The sequence below is a fragment of the Pecten maximus genome, chromosome 2, assembly GCF_902652985.1.
Source record: "Pecten maximus chromosome 2, xPecMax1.1, whole genome shotgun sequence".
Classification (NCBI taxonomy): Eukaryota; Metazoa; Mollusca; class Bivalvia; order Pectinida; family Pectinidae; genus Pecten; species Pecten maximus.
This window is the reverse complement of record NC_047016.1, coordinates 11,811,749-11,828,903: the sequence shown is the minus strand read 5'-3', so window position 1 is coordinate 11,828,903 and position 17,155 is coordinate 11,811,749. Positions and strand designations below refer to the sequence as shown.

At 36.9% G+C, this 17,155-nt stretch overlaps 1 protein-coding gene across 1 annotated transcript in view; it reads right to left on the bottom strand.

The window, feature by feature from the left end:
• Window positions 1-15,483: 15,483 nt before the first annotated feature.
• The window catches only part of LOC117317701 (low-density lipoprotein receptor-related protein 4-like), a 39,221-nt gene continuing 37,549 nt past the window's right edge, over window positions 15,484-17,155 (bottom strand). Inside the window, exon 21 of the mRNA XM_033872581.1 lies at window positions 15,484-15,597. The gene's annotated coding sequence lies outside the window, so the exon portion shown is untranslated. The remainder of the gene's footprint in view (window positions 15,598-17,155) is intronic.

Genomic DNA, 17,155 nt, shown 5'->3' with positions numbered 1-17,155 from the left:
TTGAACCTAGAAAGTTTAATTTTCGTTTCTCAATTTCACACTCTATCCTTCGTAGACCTAGTAAAGATTCTGCTATATCTGATCGAGTGTGTGATGGGAGGCACTGAATTCTCTTGGCGATTTGATGTTGAAATACACGGAGTTCTTGTATGTCCTTTTTATTCGAATTAGACCAGAATTCTGATCCATATAAGACACTCGGTAGCACTACTTTTTTGTATAAATTCACTGTTATTACGGGGTTCGTTTTTTGGCAATCCGACCCGAATTTTGTAATTAGGTTAAAAGATTTTCTTCCTTTTAAACATCCGTTATGTATCGCTTGAGAGTTCCTCAGGTCTTCCGATAGTATCATACCTACGTGTTTACATGATGTAGAAATATTGATAATCTCATCCATAAGTGTCCATTTGGTTTTGACATTCTCATTTCTACCTTTCCCAAATACCATTATTGTGCTTTTTTCGGCGTTATACCGGAAGTTCATGGTTCTCGCATATCGGGTACATATGTCTAACATACTTTGGAGGGATGATGGGGAAATCGTTAATAAGACTAAATCATCAGCTAACGCGGGGTTTCCACATTTTACATCCATTACTTTTGCACCTTCGTTTGAATTTTCCAAATCTGTTAATAGATCATTTATATGGATTAGATACAGAAAAGTGGAGACAATTCCACCTTGCCGTATACCAGAGCGGACCGGAAGCCAACGTGATCTGGTTCCATGGGTTATAATTGCGCTTGCAATTCCATTATAGGCGTTGGTGAAGAAGTCTAGCATTTTCCCTCTTATTCCGAATTCATATATTTTCCTCATTAGACCCGCGTGCCAGACTGTATCAAACGCCTTCCTTGTGTCCAGGAAAGCTGCATATACTTTGCTATGTTTTTCCAGATTCCAATAAACACATTCTCTTATGTTGAAGGATACCGTTTCACAACCAAGTCGTTTTTGAAAACCTTGTTGCTGTCTGTTTAGCCGAATACTTGTACATGATAACCACTGGTGTATCCGATTATTAACAACTTTCTCCATCAACTTATACAGCACTGGAAGTAACGATACCGGCCTATAGTTATCTGGAATGTTCCTTGCCTTATGATTATTTTTATACAACGGGATAATAATTCCATATTTCCAAGATTTAGGAATGATTCCTTGGGTATGAACCGCGTTGAACAACTTTAATATGGATAGTATTAAGTTCCGCCCCCCAAACCGGAAGTGCTCGTAACAAACGTTGTCTGGGCCCGGTGCTTTTCTAAGCTTAGTGTCTCTGATAGCATTATTTATTTCCGAGAACGTAAAGTTCGCATTAAGTACTTCCAAGGCCTCTGATTTTCCACAATGTCGTTTTGGTACTTCCTTTTCAATATATGCAGACTCGCCGTTGTAGATATCTTCGAAGTATCGGGCAAATGCCTCGCATATATCCTTTGGTGTTCGATAAAGTTCTCCGTCATACAATATTCCTTTACTTTGATCAGTTTTTGGACATTTCCGAGTTCTAATTATTCTCCAGAAAAGCCGAATATCGCATTCCGCTGCCTGCTCGATCTCTAACAGGGAGCTCTGAATATATTGGTCATGCGCCTCTTGATGCGTTGAACGGAACTGACGCTTCGCTTCTTTATACTGGTAATATGATGGGTGTTCGAATCCTCGCGGCCGGCCCTTCTCAATCCATTCTCTTCTTTTTAATAAAGCGTATTTGTGTGCGACCTTAACGTTAATATTCCAGTACGGTTTAAGTCGTGGGTTTCTCTTAACTTGTGGAATACTTTTGTTTGCCGCCATAATCATAGATAAAGTCAGTATTTCGGTGAACGCATCAACCTGATATTGTGTTGTTAGGGGGAAATTATCCAACATTGCTAGTCTCTCGTTGAGATCTAACTGATAATTAATCAAATCATCGGTTGAAGCTTTGTGCCATGCGCGGGAGTCAGTACCTAGGTCATAATATTCATCTGTTTCAAAAATATGATCCAACGGAATGTTAAATTCACACATAACAGGAAGATGATCTGATGCTAAGTCCATTTCATGTGTCCCGAAGATACGGCACGTACCAATATCGGTATCCAGCAAACTGTCTACGAGTATATAATCTAACATAGATTTGCTTGGAGAAAAGGTATATGTATATCCCTTGCAAATTTGCTTCAAATTAACTGCAGACAACTTAATATCGTCCATCAGTTTTTGCACTACTATAGATTTACTTCGCGCCGTTGTATTTTCCGGAAGTGTACCTATTTTTACATTAAAGTCTCCTGCAATGATAACATTTCCCGTTAAGCTGTAGTATTCACACAAATCACGTACTTGTAGTATAAGAGCATTGTATCTATCAATGTCATTATTGCTTGGAAGGTAAACTCCTATTATTGTGATTAAATTAGAATGACCAGTGTCCAATTGTACGGTTACAATTCTATCACTAACATATACGGTAGAGACGGAGTGATACAGAGACTTTTTAATTAGCAATGCTACGTTTTGCCTCTCATAACCAACCTCTTCGTTTTTCATTTCGGCTTGTCTTGGTATACAAAAATAATCCGTATGTACATTATCGAAAAGTTCTAAACTTTCAGCTGCTATGTTCGTTTCTGTAAACACAAGAATGTCTTTTCGGAACTCCCCGGATTTTATCAAGTTACTAATAGATGCTGCTGATGTTCCGAAAAGGGATTATCTCGTACATTATCAGCTGTGGAAAAGAAATGAAGATTTAGTAATAGATGTAGTATATACTCAACATTAAACTGCTTCCTATAGCTAGCCCTTCTATGTCGTCAGCGATGCTGGATGTCACGTGTGTGGAAAGTCAGTAAAATAGGCTTGGTGTTACAGTATAGGAGGATAGGCTTGGTGTTACAGTATAGGAGGATAGGCTTGGTGTTACAGTATAGGAGGATAGGCTTGGTGTTACAGTATAGGAGGATAGGCTTGGTGTTACAGTATAGGAGGATAGGCTTGGTGTTACAGTATAGGAGGATAGGCTTGGTGTTACAGTATAGGAGGACAGGCTTGGTGTTACAGTAAAGGAGGATAGGCTTGGTGTTACAGTAAAGGAGGATAGGCTTGGTGTTACAGTATAGGAGGATAGGCTTGGTGTTACAGTATAGGAGGATAGGCTTGGTGTTACAGTATAAGAGGATAGGCTTGGTGTTACAGTATAGGAGGATAGGCTTGGTGTTACAGTATAGGAGGATAGGCTTGGTGTTACAGTATGGGAGGATAGGCTTGGTGTTACAGTATAGGAGGATAGGCTTGGTGTTACAGTATAAGAGGATAGGCTTGGTGTTACAGTATAGGAGGATAGGCTTGGTGTTACAGTATAGGAGGATAGGCTTGGTGTTACAGTATAAGAGGATAGGCTTGGTGTTACAGTATAGGAGGATAGGCTTGGTGTTACAGTATAGGAGGATAGGCTTGGTGTTACAATATAGGAGGATAGGCTTGGTGTTACAATATAGGAGGATAGGCTTGGTGTTACAGTATAGGAGGATAGGCTTGGTGTTACAGTATAGGAGGATAGGCATGTTAACCCTCATAATTCAATCAATATTATTCTGGTTTTGGATAATTTAAAAAAAGCAAAATATTATGTGAAAGTTCTGAACCAGTGCTACTACTGGCATTCTTAAAAAATAAACGTGACCTGCAGGGTATCGACAAACCTCGGGATATTACATAAACCAGCGCTTACCAATCAACAATCTCAAAGGATTATACACCCTACCAACAGGACTTACCAACCAACGATCTCAAAGGATTATACACCCCACCAACACGACTTACCAACAAACGATCTCAAAGGATTATACACCCCATCAACAAGACTTACAACATACATGTAACAATCTCAATGGATGGTACAGTCCACCAACACGACTTACCAACCAACGATCTCAAAGGATTATACACCCCACCAACACGACTTACCAACCAACAATCTCAAAAGATTATACACTCCACCAACAGGACTTACCAACCAACGATCTCAAAGGATTATACACCCCACCAACACGACTTACCAACCAACGATCTCAAAGGATTATACACCCTACCAACACGACTTACCAACCAACGATCTCAAAGGATTATACACCACACCAACAGGACTTACCAACCAACGATCTCAAAGGATTATACACCCCACCAACACGACATACCAACCAACGATCTCAAAGGATTATACACCTCACCAACAGGACTTACCAACCAACGATCTCAAAGGATTATACACCCCACCAACACGACTTACCAACCAACGATCTCAAAGGATTATACACCCCACCAACACGACTTACCAACCAACGATATCAAAGGATTATACACCCCACCAACAGGACTTACCAACCAACGATCTCAAAGGATTATACACCCCACCAACACGACTTTCCAACCAACGATATCAAAGGATTATACACCCCACCAACAGGACTTACCAACCAACGATCTCAAAGGATTATACACCCCACCAACAGGACCTACCAACCAACGATCTCACAGGAGTATACACCCCACCAACAGGACTTACCAACCAACGATCTCAAAGGAGTATACACCCCACCAGAACGACTTACCAACCAACGATCTCAAAGGATTATACACCCCACCAACACGACTTACAACATAACAATCTCAATGCATATTGTTCCCACGTTTTTGTTTTGTGAAATTTTGGTATGTTTAATTTTGGCTCATTCACCCCAGGCGCCAAATAAACCAAAATATAACCACATCCAAAATATCCCAAAGTACGGTAGTACAAAGGACTCATAGAAAAGAGAACAAAACAAATCATGCGTTTGTCAGGCTCCAACAATAACACACAGAAATTGAAGTCCACTTTTATCACATGTGCATTTATATGCACCAACTCAATGACATAATTTGATTTCTACTGTCAATTCTCAAATTTAGATTTGTTGAGTGAGACTATACTAACCGGAATAATACTTTTGGATTTTCCCCCTTGTACTACCAATCAACCTACCCCAAATCAAAAACAAAGACCACTAATGACCCGGATGGCATCCTTACTTTGTGTGCGTACGCACCTTACCTTCAGTTTTCTTTCTTCTAAAATTTTGTTTCCTATATTAGAGGACGTGAGTGGGCGGTGTTTATCAAATAGATATAGTTGCTCTCATAAAATCACAATTTGAGAGATTTTTTTCATTTTATTTCGGTCACCTATACTTACCTGATATGAATATTACTGTAGAATCAATCGAATTTCAAAGCTATGTGGTTGTGATGAAACTACAACAAATCTGATCTTCTCGTGTTTCTTTTTCGTAACGTATTGACCATTCTATATACACCAACAGTCTATGTAAAAACAAAAATTATACAAATGATTGTTTACATTGAATTGCGGGGAAGAAAATATTATTTACTCAAAAAGTATTTTCGCCAGTTTCATTATTATTCGTGGATAAAACCATATTTTCCAAGAACAAACAGCTGCCTGGATAAGAGCCCGTAGAAACACTCCTATGAAAATAGTCAATGTTGGTCCAATATCCCTTGTAGGATGCCTCTTTGCTTTGCAGAAACGAACATTTTGACAATATGATTCCTCAGTAGTGTTAGATATGTAGCGTCATTTACTCCAAGTAACAGTTTCGGTCGGTCTTGGACATCGACTTTTCTTATATCAAGGAACAGTTATGTGATGACCTGTCCTGATTTGCCAACCTAGGTCCACTGAAAATCATACCTTTTATCTGCACTGTGCATTGTGGTACCGAAAACCTTCTCCCAGATCAATGTCGTAATAATTGGTAATAAAAGCTGTCTTCTACCTGAGATGTTTAAGTTTACAAGATTTATAAATGTTCGAACGGGTAGGTTGGGAGAGCAAGATGATATCCAGATTCCATTCTGGTATTAGTAATAATTCTAATTTGTGAGGTGAATTGAAAACTCATCGCAGTAACCTAGTCGCACAAGGATGCTGACCAATTGGTATTTTCCCAGCTAATGGCATCGCTGAAGACAACATAGATCTATATCCAATCATATACCTCCATCATCGGTTAAAAAGGCGATACTTTAATCCTTAGAAAGGCTCATGAGGAAATCTTTCACTTGGACTATAGGTGCTGAATGTGGATCGATTTGTTATTGTGTTTTCCTTTGTAAACACCAGTCATTTGATAGAATAGGCCTTATGAGTACATTTTCTCCATGATGTTACCAGTCCTCTGAAAATCCCTCAGCTCTGAATTTATTGTCGAATGGCCATGCATCCAGTTGAAACACGTCCGGTTAAAATGCTGTCAGTGGTTGAAACACTATTGTATCGAACTGTCAATATAGCTGCAGTCTGGAACAACAGTTATATATCTTTGTACCACCGTCCACTTGGCCATTGTGAAGCTATAAATAAAACCTGACATGTGTATTAGGAATCAGACATATTGGCGGACATGTGTTTTCGCCCATGTTTGTCCATGGTATCGACAGCGAATATCCAGGTGCAATATTTTGGGAACTGATGGTTTGCCTGCACTTTGAAACAGCTACTTGACAATCGTTCTGCCCACCATCCATTTGACATGGCGAATGCTTATCTGAGATAGATTGTCTACCAGACAGTTTTTCAGACCCGCAATGTGAGCCACCTTAATTGAGACATCGTTCTTTATTGCAAACTGTCAATCTGTAATGTTTTCAAGCCACCTTGATTGTTTAGATACTGTACTGTATCGTCGATGACGATAATCAGGTAGTGTCCTTGTAAATGATACTAGAAATGCCGTAGTACACGATAAACTGTTTCCATTTCCAAGCAACTGATGTGATTTGACTGGTGACACTTTCCCCTAGAACCGTGTACCACCCGAGTTCCCAGATATGTGCCTCAATTCTTATTTGATGCGTCGGTTTTTAATGTCACCGATGGTGTCTCTTCTTTCTGGATTCTGCCTTTCAAGGTGTTTTTTCATCACCAAAGGAGATGACCTCGAAGAAGTACTTGGCCCATCATCATCACATCATCTGCGTATGAAAGGCCGAATATGCCAAAACCCAAATGTAAGCGCATTAGCATTTTACTTGTAAAACATAAACTAGTTGCGCCTACACTGCTTGAGACTAGTCTATTAAACTGACACTCTCGTCTAATGATGAGATCGTTTCCTATCCTGTGTTATTAGAAGTACTATTGAGAGATCGAGTAACAAAATCTTTATCTGTTTGGGTCTGTCATTCTGTGCTTAAACCTTTCTTCTAAACAAGGACTAACTACTCGTCAGAAATTGAAGGTGAATATGACACTTGTTTAGCTATATATTTGATGCCATACAGACGTGTGTCACTGCCAGTTTCCTTCGTATTAAATTATGAAAAGGGCCTGAGTGAATATGACTTGTTCTTGTAAAACTACATCCACACCTTGTATATATATGATTGATGTTGTTTTGGTTTGCATTATCTCAACACAACAGAACCAACAAAAACCGCTATATGAATCATCCATGTCATGCATCGGAGACATGTAAACAATGAAACGTCATAGGAACGTACAGGTTAAGACAATGTAAATGTACTGTACATCATACACTAGAGCAGAGGAATGGGACGCAACATCAAGCATGATACGACAATGTAAATGTACTGTACATCATACACTAGAGTAGAGGAATGGGACGCAACATCAAGCATGATACTAGAGTAGAGGAACGGGACGCAACATCAAGCCTGATGCGCTCTGAATACGTACGTGTACGGTTTTGCGTAAGTGTTGAAGCATATGCTTCTTTATAGAAAATTGTTCCCTCTGTTGTGTTGTGTATTGACGAGGGAATTCGGGCCAGTGAATTAATACTCCAAACTGTGCATGGCCTAATTTATAGAAAAAACTACAGTAGCCGCTGGTTTAAGTCAAAAGAATCTCCATTTACTGTAAATATACACTATAATAATAATAAATGGGTTTATGAATTCAGTCGAAGGCAGGGTTACAGTGTAACAGATAGATACATTATTGTATAAATACAACCGTTTGATTCCATCTTCTCAATTACCTTTAAAGTATAACAAATCAAACACCGTGTGATGTAAATATATATATTTTTCTGTTTTATAGGAACTAGATTACACATTGTATACACAGTTGAGGAAGACATTACACAGACTGGCTGAGACGAACAAGAGCCAGGAGATCAGGTAATGATAAGCTCCTCTAGTTATGGACGTTTTGATTATTTCCAATTCCCCAGACGTGAAGTCTTTATCACTGATACTGACCATTGCTGGCACATTCAATGACCACAAACATGGAAATATTTACATATATTTTACAACTGAAGAGTACTTTCATATACACTGAAGCATTGCGTTTCAAGATATCATTTCATGATGATAAAGGTTGTTTTTCTATCATTTACTTACGAAATTTTACGCCCATTGATGTAGTTAACATTGACATATCATTCTATTTAAAGTGTTTCTATTATCTGTAGATAAAAAATGTCTCAACATTATCTATATATACCAATGTGACGACATCATCTATATATATCAAGGGGACGACATTATCTATATATACCAATGTGGCGACATTATCTATATATACCAATGTGGCGACATTATCTATATATATCAATGTGACGACATTATCTACATATATATACCAATTTGACGACATTATCTATATATATACCAATGTGGCGACATTATCTATATATACCAATGTGACGACATCATCTATATATATCAAGGGGACGACATTATCTGTATATACCAATGCGCCGACATTATCTGTAGATAACAATGTGCGGACATTATCTATATATATCAATGTGACGACATTATCTACATATATATACCAATTTGACGACATTATCTATATATACCAATGTGACGACATTGTCTATATATACCAATGTGGCGACATTATCTATATATACCAATGTGGCGACATTATCTATATATACCAATGTGGCGACATTATCTATATATACCAATGTGACGACATTGTCTATATATACCAATGTGACGACATTATCTATAGATACCAATGTGGCGACATTATCTATATATACCAATGTGACGACATTATCTACATATATATACCAATGTGACGACATTGTCTATATATACCAATGTGACGACATTATCTATAGATACCAATGTGGCGACATTATCTATATATACCAATGTGACGACATTGTCTATATATACCAATGTGACGACATTATCTATATATACCAATGTGGCGACATTATCTATAGATACCAATGTGGAGACATAATATTAACACAAGAGATGATATATTCAAAACATGCAGCTTGGAAGTCAATGATAAAATTATGTTACAGTTAATCATGTAATAAAGAGTATATATTGAGGAGGACATATGGTGACAATATATTATGAGAATGAAACAGATATTGGGAATCTGGATTAAAACAAAGTTATACAATATGCCTTTGAGGCTAAAATCAGTAAAATGTATAAAAAAAAAAATCCAAGTATATTTTAACAGCATATGTATACATATCCTATTTACAAACAAATATTACATAAACATGTACATAAATCATTAAATCATCTAAAATTTTATGATACAAACATAATTCGCTAAATGTAGATATTTCATTGAAAATATATTTGTAGCTGGTGGGAATTCTAAAGTAGTTATCACAGATTTTGAGTAAGTGACAATCACTCAGGGCTTTTTATTATTTATCTAACTGATATTAAATAATTCACCTACACACCACTCTGGTAAATACATGCCCGTGTCCCACTTTCCCCACAAAACCAGCCTGGTGAATAGGTGTCCGTGTCCCAATCCTTAACAGTTTGGTCAGTATTTCCCTTCAGGTCATACAGTACATTTGTTCATTGTATTCTCATGTGTAATAATCACATGGTTTAATAAGAAAACAATAAAAATATGTCAAAAGTAAAAATCACAGGTGATGTAAAAATATAGTGTTCTCAACTTGTATTTTGCTGTCACGGGATTTCCACTGTCAGAACTGTGGTCACCTGCCCTACAATGTATCAACATGGATTTCTACTGTCAAAACTGCGACGACTTGTCCTACTGTGTATCAACATGGATTTCTACTGTCAAAACTGTGACGACTTGTCCGACAGTGTATCAGCATGGATTTCTACTGTCAAAACTGTGACGAGTTGTCCTTCAGTGTATCAGCATGGATTTCTACTGTCAAAACTGTGACGAGTTGTCCTACGGTGTATCAGCATGGATTTCTACTGTCAGAACTGTGATCACCTGTCCTACAGTCTACGAGCATGATTTTTTACCGTCAGAACTGTGGCCACCTGTCCTACAGTCTACGAGCATGGATTTCTACTCTCAAAACTGTGACAACTTGTCTTGCAGTCTATCAGTATGGATTTCACGTCACGGATTTCTTTGTATGACTGTACTTTGAGGAGGTTAATGAACCCCAGAAAAAGAGTCTTGAGACTATAATGAGTAATATGGTTTTCTGTTAAGATTCCGTGTCCAGCACAATACGACATGAACTTACTGAACGACATGGATTCCATGGAAGACTGTTGTTATCGACATTATAGCATTTAAACAATCAAATGGGCCTTTATCACTTATTTTGTTAAATATTGAAAAGGCTTTTAATTCTGTTGTAATAAAATAATCATTTCCACCTCTTTTAAACTTCCTCTAATTAAGCTTCAAGTGTTTTGGCCCAATATATAGACTGTGTCCGATCAGAACTTGTGATAGGGGTTACTGCCTGCTCCATTGCTGTTAGACCCTGGGGCATCCACACTTTTCACATCCGGTAGGTTGTCATATGGGTTCTGTGAGGCTGATCCCATGGTGTCGTAGGGGGGATTGTTGGTAGCCCCACCCGTCATGCCATACTGTGGGTTCGAGACACCGGCATTATCAATTTGTGCTGTAGGGTTGTGGAATTCATTATTCCCTGAAAACTTCACATTGGGCGACTCCACAAATCGAGCTTTGCTCGTTCGTCTGAAAAAAAACAACAACAGAACAATTAATTTATTCACTAATAAAATAATACTCTAGTAAGTATTTCAAATTAAGAACCCCTATTTAAGGGTTACTATCATAGATTACATTGAACAAGACTGCTTACTTCAAGGAGTTATTCCCCTTAAAACAATCTATCATATCAAAGTATATATATATGTCTGTATTTCTATCACCTGTTCTCTTTAATGTCTGTATTTCTATCACCTGTTCTCTTTAATGTCTGTATTTCTATCACCTGTTCTCTTTAATGTCTGTATTTCTATCACCTGTTCTCTTTAAAGAGAAAACTCTATACCTGATTTCTAATCCTACTAGCTTTTCTATTATGTCAATACAATCTGTCGAAATTGACTAGATTGTAGCTCATATGTCACATTGTACTAAATGATGTACGAGATTTTCTCTCAATAATGCCGTCCGTTTTAATTGATATCGTTATAATGAGTAATGAAAAACGCATACAAGTTTAGTTTACCATTACTATTGACAGGAAACAACCGTCAATATCTCAAATTAGGATAGTGGGAGTGACCATTACTATTGACAGGAAACAACCGTCAATATCTCAAATTAGGATAGTGGGAGTGAAAACAACACATAATAAACATATATTTTTCATGCGAATATCGTAAATCCTATCGCTTTAAGTAAACTCTGTTGATGTCTCTTTGTTAGATAGCACTAACAATAAATCTATGACAGATATACATGTACATGTACATGTATATGTGTTGAAGTATATGTTAAAATATAGCTATCGTGGAAATCTCACCTGCTGCGGTAGTAGAAGTAGCCTATGGCCAAGATTACAAGGATGAGTCCAACCATTGCTAGGATTCCATATCCGACGCCTGCACCGACCCCAGCATTACTTGTCTGCTTCTCTGGACCCGCTACGCTGACTTCTGTAATGTATAGTTAAGGCGATTTTAAATGGGAATTCAAAACTACATGCAAACTTAATGATACCTAATGAATTCCAATATAACGTCTAACCAGTGGTTTAACAACATCTATATAGGAAAAATCTGTTTCAATTTACAAATTCACAAAATTCCTCGTACATGGACCTTTATATAAAGATTACCGGCCTCTAATGACTACTTTTCTCTGCTCCATTGAGTGGCCTTTATATATAGGTTTAAATGTACAATATTCGAATGGTATTATTAGTGATATGGCGGTATAGGTACATGTACCTTTCCAGTGATTGTCGTGTTACGGGTAAGTAACAATGTTACAATGATCACGATTGTCGTGTTACGGGTTAGTAACAATGTCACAATGATCACGATTGTCGTGTTACGGGTAAGTAACAATGTTACAATGATCACGATTGTCGTGTTACGGGTTAGTAACAATGTTACAATGATCACGATTGTCGTGTTACGGGTTAGTAACAATGTTACAATGATCACGATTGTCGTGTTACGGGTTAGTAACAATGTTACAATGATCATGATTGTCGTGTTACAGGTAAGTAACAATGTCACAATGATCACGATTGTCGTGTTACGGGTAAGTAACAATGTTACAATGATCACGATTGTCGTGTTACGGGTTAGTAACAATGTTACAATGATCATGATTGTCGTGTTACAGGTAAGTAACAATGTCACAATGATCACGATTGTCGTGTTACGGGTAAGTAACAATGTTACAATGATCACGATTGTCGTGTTACGGGTTAGTTAGAATGTTCTAATGATCACGATTGTCGTGTTACGGGTAAGTAACAATGTCACAATGATCATGATTGTCGTGTTACGGGTTAGTAACAATGTTACAATGATCATGATTGTCGTGTTACAGGTAAGTAACAATGTCACAATGATCATGATTGTCGTGTTACGGGTTAGTAACAATGTTACAATGATCATGATTGTCGTGTTACGGGTTAGTAACAATGTCACAATGATCACGATTGTCGTGTTACGGGTAAGTAACAATGTTACAATGATCACGATTGTCGTGTTACGGGTAAGTAACAATGTTACAATGATCACGATTGTCGTGTTACGGGTTAGTAACAATGTTCTAATGATCACGATTGTCGTGTTACGGGTAAGTAACAATGTTCTTATGATTACGATTGTCGTGTTACGGGTTAGTTAGAATGTTCTAATGATCACGATTGTCGTGTTACGGGTAAGTAACAATGTCACAATGATCATGATTGTCGTGTTACGGGTTAGTAACAATGTTACAATGATCATGATTGTCGTGTTACGGGTTAGTAACAATGTTACAATGATCACGATTGTCGTGTTACGGGTAAGTAACAATGTTACAATGATCACGATTGTCGTGTTACGGGTAAGTAACAATGTTCTTATGATCACGATTGTCGTGTTACGGGTAAGTAACAATGTTCTTATGATCACGATTGTCGTGTTACGGGTAAGTAACAATGTTACAATGATCACGATCGTCGTGTTACGGGTAAGTAACAATGTTACAATGATCACGATTGTCGTGTTACGGGTAAGTAACAATGTTACAATGATCACGATAGAGATGTGCCAGTGTTAAATTAAGTGACCACGCCATGATTGTCTAATGTGTACTGATCTTTAATGACCTGTTATACTGTCCTGATTACATTGTTGAATGATTAGGAACTTAATGATATATGCTAAACTTACCACTACACAGGGATTTCGCATTTATACTCCACGATCCGGTAGACAAACAACGCACCGACTGAACATCCATATTTCTGACAAAATTATTTGCACATGTGAAAGTGTAGTCCTTGTTTGCCTCGTGAGGCGTGTTCTGGGTCAGAATAGTTCCCCGCAATGTCTCATCACATGTCACAGCTGAAACAAATACAACGTCTTATTACAAGTAACATCTGAATCAAGTACAGCGTCACATTACAAGTCACAGCTGAATCAAGTACAGCGTCACATTACAAGTCAGCTGAAACATAATATAACGTCACATTACAGGTCACAGCTGAATCAAGTACATCGTCACATTACAAGTCAGCTGAAACATAATATAACGTCACATTACAAGTCAGCTGAAATATGATATAACGTAACATTACAGGTCACAGCTGAATCAAGTACAGCGTCACATTACAAGTCAGCTGAAACATAATATAACGTCACATTACAGGTCAGCTGAAATATGATATAACGTAACATTACAGGTCACAGCTGAATCAAGTACAACATCACATTACAAGTCAGCTGAAACATAATACAACGTCACATTACAAGTCAGCTGAAACATAATATAACGTCACATTACAAGTCAGCTGAAACATAATATAACGTCACATTACAGGTCAGCTGAAACATAATATAACGTCACATTACAGGTCACAGCTGAATCAAGTACAACGTCACATTACAGGTCAGCTGAAATATAATATAACGTCACATTACAGGTCACAGCTGAATCATAATATAACGTCACATTACAAGTCACAGCTGAATCAAGTACAACGTCACATTACAAGTCAGCTGAAACATAATATAACGTCACATTACAGGTCACAGCTGAATCAAGTACAACGTCACATTACAAGTCAGCTGAAACATAATATAACGTCACATTACAGGTCACAGCTGAATCATAATATAACGTCACATTACAAGTCACAGCTGAATCATAATATAACGTCACATTACAAGTCAGCTGAAACATAATATAACGTCACATTACAGGTCACAGCTGAATCAAGTACAACGTCACATTACAAGTCACAACTGCAAGAAGAACAACGCCCATTACCAGTTATAGCTGAATCAAGTACGTCTCATTACAGGTAACAGATCAAACAAGTACAAGGTCTCATTACAGGTAACAGATCAAACAAGTACAAGGTCTCATTACAGGTAACAGATCAAACAAGTACAAGGTCTCATTACAGGTAACAGATCAAACAAGTACAATGTCTCATTACAGGTAACAGATCAAACAAATACAATGTCCCACGAAAAGTCACAGCAGAAACCAATACAATGTTTTATAAGCCATGGGTGAAATAAGATTAAAACTCCAACCGAGATAAAGCAAATCTATTCCAAGCCAATATTACATCTATATCATCTGTCCTACCTCTCTTTACCAATCAGTAGTGTTGTTACACCCATACCTCTCATAACCAATCAGTAGTGTTGTTACATCCATACCTCTCATAACCAATCAGTAGTGTTGTTACATCCATACCTCTCATAACCAATCAGTAGTGTTGTTACATCCATACCTCTCATAACCAATCAGTAGTGTTGTTACATCCATACCTCTCATAACCAATCAGTAGTGTTGTTACATCCATACCTCTCATAACCAATCAGTAGTGTTGTTACATCCATACCTCTCATAACCAATCAGTAGTGTTGTTACATCCAGACAAGTACTGTTGTAATAGCCTTACCTTGACAGAGCTGATTTGCTGTCATGGACCAAGTCCTATCTGCGCGACAGGTTATTTGGCCCCTGTAGACATGACTGAAGCCATCTTTACAACTAAATCCACATTGAGAACCAGCATTTGACAGACAACTCGACTCCAGCATGACATTATCCAGGTTTGGACATTTGATAGCTATAAAGACAAGATAGTTAACACTTACAACAGTGTTTTGTTATGTAGACTTCATTTACGTTCAGTGTTTTATTATAGACAATACACTAACGTTCACTTTACTAACGTTCAGTGTTGTGTTATATACAATACACTAACGTTCAGTGTTGTGTTATATACAATACACTAACGTTCAGTGTTTTGTTATATACACTACACTAACGTTCAGTGTTTTGTTATATACACTATACTAACGTTCAGTGTTTTGTTTTAGACACTACACTAACGTTCACTTTACTAACGTTCAGTGTTGTGTTATATACAATACACTAACGTTCAGTGTTTTATTATATACACTATACTAATGTTCAGTGTTTTGCTATATACACTATACTAACGTTCAGTGTTTTATTATAGACACTATACTAACGTTCAGTGTTTTATTATATACACTATACTAACGTTCAGTGTTTTGTTATATACACTATACTAACGTTCAGTGTTTTGTTATATACACTATACTAACGTTCAGTGTTTTGTTATATACACTATACTAACGTTCAGTGTTTTGTTATATACACTATACTAACGTTCAGTGTTTTGTTATATACACTATACTAACGTTCAGTGTTTTGCTATATACACTATACTAACGTTCAGTGTTTTATTATAGACACTATACTAACGTTCAGTGTTTTGTTATATACACTATACTAACGTTCAGTGTTTTGTTATATACACTATACTAACGTTCAGTGTTTTATTATATACACTATACTAACGTTCAGTGTTTTGTTATATACACTATACTAACGTTCAGTGTTTTGTTATATACACTATACTAACGTTCAGTGTTTTGTTATATACACTATACTAACGTTCAGTGTTTTGTTATATACACTATACTAACGTTCAGTGTTTTATTATATACACTATACTAACGTTCAGTGTTTTATTATATACACTATACTAACGTTCAGTGTTTTGTTATATACACTATACTAACGTTCAGTGTTTTGTTATATACACTATACTAACGTTCAGTGTTTTGTTATATACACTATACTAACGTTCAGTGTTTTGTTATATACACTATACTAACGTTCAGTGTTTTGTTATATACACTACACTAACGTTCAGTGTTTTATTATATACACTACACTAACGTTCAGTGTTTTATTATAGACACTATACTAACGTTCAGTGTTTTATTATGGACACTACACTAACGTTCAGTGTTTTGTTATATACACTACACTAACGTTCAGTGTTTTATTATATACACTATACTAACGTTCAGTGTTTTGTTATATACACTACACTAACGTTCAGTGTTTTATTATAGACACTATACTAACGTTCAGTGTTTTATTATAGACACTATACTAACGTTCAGTGTTTTGTTATATACACTATACTAACGTTCAGTGTTTTGTTGTATACACTATACTAACGTTCAGTGTTTTATTATAGACACTTTACTAACGTTCAGTGTTGTGCTATATACACTATACTAACGTTCAGTGTTGTGCTATATACACTATACTAACGTTCAGTGTTTTATTATATACAATATACT